The sequence below is a fragment of the Ailuropoda melanoleuca genome, chromosome 4 (genome assembly GCF_002007445.2).
Source record: "Ailuropoda melanoleuca isolate Jingjing chromosome 4, ASM200744v2, whole genome shotgun sequence".
Taxonomy (NCBI): domain Eukaryota; kingdom Metazoa; phylum Chordata; class Mammalia; order Carnivora; family Ursidae; genus Ailuropoda; species Ailuropoda melanoleuca.
The window spans coordinates 42534966-42538680 of NC_048221.1; positions in this window are offsets into that span (position 1 = coordinate 42534966).

The following is a 3715-nucleotide window of genomic DNA, read 5'->3' on the forward strand; positions in this document are numbered from 1 at the left end:
ACTGTACTTCCACAGACTCTTAAATAGAAAATAGAAATAAGGTTGATGGAAAATAAAGTTTCTTAAAAAAAAACTTGGAAAATACACAATACAAAAGGAATAAAAAAATACCCATATTTCCTATACTGAAGAATAATTATTACTATGATTTTGAAGTGTTTTTTTCCAGCTTTAATAAACAAATAGCTTTATTGATTTAGACTTACTTATTAGATATAAAGAGCCTTTTAAGTAATAAGAAAGAAGGGGATATGATGAAAGCATGGTTGAGTAAAAAGAGGATAAATTAAGATGTATATTCATTTATTTCATTGGGGGAAAGGTTTTAAGAGTATGTATCAGGAAAACTATTGACTATAGCTTACTAATGATTAACTGAGTGATTTTTATTTTAGGAGTTAATTTTTGTCTATATCAAGGATACTGAAGCAGTCAGTAAAGTATTCTTGCAACTGCTTAATGATATTATCATTCAGGACATTTATGTACTACCACTCCAATATCCTCAGTGCCAACTTCTTACCTCATGCTGCCAAGGTGGCTGCTAAAGCCGCTGCCTGCCTGTCTGGTTCAAGGCAAGAAGAAAATAGAAAGGACAGGGGCCAGTGACATATGTTCCTTTTATGAGGAAAGCTCAAGTTTTCCATAAAGTTCTTCCCAAAGATGACTTCTTTAATGTTGCTGAATCAAGTTAAATTTATATCTTTGTAGTAGAAACCATTGTTATTGACCACTGTTCTGACTCCTCTACCATAATGAAGACAAAGAAAATGAATATTATTTTTTCCCCATCCTTCTAGGAAAATGGGCAAGTGAGAAAGGCGTTATGAATTGTATTAGATTGCTAGGGCTGCCATAACAAAATACCAATGACTGGGTAGCTTAAGAAAAAGATATTGAGCCTAGAAATCCAAAATCAGTGTGCCCGCAAGGTTGATTGCTTATGAGGCTATGAGGGAAGGATTTTCTCCAGGCCTCTTTCCCTGACTTGTGTGTGGCCATCTTCTGTCTATGTCTCTTCACATCATCTTTCCTCTATCTGTCCAAATGTTCCCTTTTTATAAGGACTTCAGTCACATTAGATTCGGGCACACCCTAATGACCTCACTTTAACTGCTATCTCTGCAAAGAATATATCTAAACAAGGTCACATTATGAAATACTCAGGGTTAGGACTTCAATGTATGAATATGAGGAGGAGACAATTCAACCCTTCGGTCCATGATAGGAATGGTTTATGTGGAATATGTGGGGTTCGTTATAGCTGTCTCTTTATGGAGACCACAGACTGAGAAATGACTGAGCCATCCACGATCTTCACCTGTTCTCACATTGAGGGGTAATTTGGGTCAAAGGGTTGATGTGGCAAAAGCCCATCAATTCAAAGCTAAATTGGCCTCCAGGGCTGTTATAGCTTAGTGTGACATCCAGTCTCAGGATGTACCAGTTCCTGTGGGGTCTCCATGGGGTTACCTTGGTACAGCTAATGGGATTGCTTCTTTAATGATCCAAAGAATACCTAGTGAGAAGAATTCAATAATTAATTGTAAATGCCTCATTTGAATACTTACTGATCAAGAAAATCATGTTGAATATCCTAATGTGCCTATTATGAGTTTTGAATATTGTCCAAAAGGGAATGCTGTGGTTACTGGAGGTTGAGATAAGAAATTAAACAGGCAAATCTCTTTGTAATATAGGAAATCTTCTCTCAGCCTAGAAAGAAAAGAACATTCTCATTCTCTAAATACAACTAAACTTGTACTGAGTGGTGTTGTAGGTTAAGTAATATGTATTTTTACATAATTAAATATTACAAACTTTGTATCCTGCATAGGAAACAAATTTAATGTCTATGTCTAGTAAATTAAATATTGTTATCCGAAAGAATCAGAACCATAAATTTTGAAAATAATTTATTGCGGTGAAATTCATGTAACATATAGACTAATTTAAAGTTAACAGTTCAGTGGCATTGTGTATATTCTCATTGTTGTGCAAGTACCACCTCTGTCTAGTTCCAGAACATTTTCATCACTCCAAAGTAAAACCCTTTATCTATTGCAAAGATTCTCCCAATCCCTTCTTCCTTCAGTCCTAAGGAACCACCAAACTGTGCCTGCCTGCCCACCCTCCCTTTCTCCCTCCCTCCCTTTCTTCCATTTTTAGAGAGAGAGCAAATAGTCCTGTGAGGAGGGAAAGGAGGGGGCCGAGGGAGAGGGAAAGAATGAATCTCAAGCAGGTTTCATACCCAGGGCAGGGCCTCACATGGGGCTCAGTCTCACAACCCTGAGATCATGACCTGAGTCGAAATCAAAAGTTGGATGCTTAAGAGATTGAGCCACCCAGGTGGCCCATTTTTAAAAAATTTATCTGTTCTGGATATCTCATATAAGTGCAATCGTATGATATGTGACCTTTGGTGTCTGGTTTTTATCACTTAGGATAATTTTTTTTTTTAGATTTTACTTGTTTATTTATTGGACAGAGAGAGACACAGGGAGAGAGGGAAAACCAGCAGGGGGAATGGTATGTAGAGAAGCAGGCTTCCCGCTGAGCAGGGAGCCTGATGCAGGGCTTGATCCCAGTACCCTGGGATCATGACCTGAGCGGAAGGCAGACACTTAACAACTGAGCCATCCAGGCATCCCAAATGTTTTTGAGGTTCACCCATAAATGGCATTTGGGCTGTTTCCATGGCTTTTTTGTAATTAGGAAAAGTGCTGTTAAAAGCATGCATGTACATGTATTTGTTTGAATAAATTTTTCAGTTCTTTTGAGTATATACTTAATAGAATTTTGAGGTCATATGATAATTTAATATTTAACTTTTGGAGGAACCACCAAAGTATTTTCCACAGTGGCTGAAACATTTTACCTTCCCACCAGCAATGTATGAGGCGTACAATTTGTTGACATCTTGCCAATACTTGTTATTACCTATTATTATTATTATTATTACTGGCGCCCTAGTAGATGTGAAATGGTACATCATTGTGGTTTTGATTTGCATTTCACTGAGGACTAAAAATGTTGATAGGTTTTTCATGTGCTTGCAGCCATTTGTTTATCTTCTTTAAAAAATGCCTATTCAAGTCCTTTGCCTATTTTTTAATAGAGTTGTCTTTTTATTGTTGAGTTGTAAGAGTTCTTTATATATTCTACAAATTAGACCCTTATCAGATATATAATTGCAAATATTTCCTCCCATTCCACAGGTGTAATTTTACTTTTTTGGTAATGTCCTTTAATGCATGAAAGTTTCAAATTTTGATAAAGTCCATTTTATTTTTTGTTTTGTTGCTTGTGCTTTTGGTGCGTAAGTATTTTTTAATCACACACACACACACACACACACACACACACAGTATCTGTAAGCAGGCAGTTATTCCATATCTATAGGGTAATTTTTCAGAGTATTGGGATGCATATTCATGAGAGTATTATCAGTTTTTATTTTGCTTGAATGAACTTTGTTTTCGTTAATTGAACAAAATATTTACCATTGTTACGTTGATAACATGTTTTTCATCAAAATGAAATAAAGATAGAAGAATATATATCATCCTTTCTGAGGTACATGATAACATGAAATGTAAACTTTTCTCATTTATTCATTCATCAAACATTTTTCAAGCACCTATAATATGCTGTTTTAGACAATGGAGACACACTAATGAAAAGACAGTGCCCTGAGTGTACATTCTAGTGAATA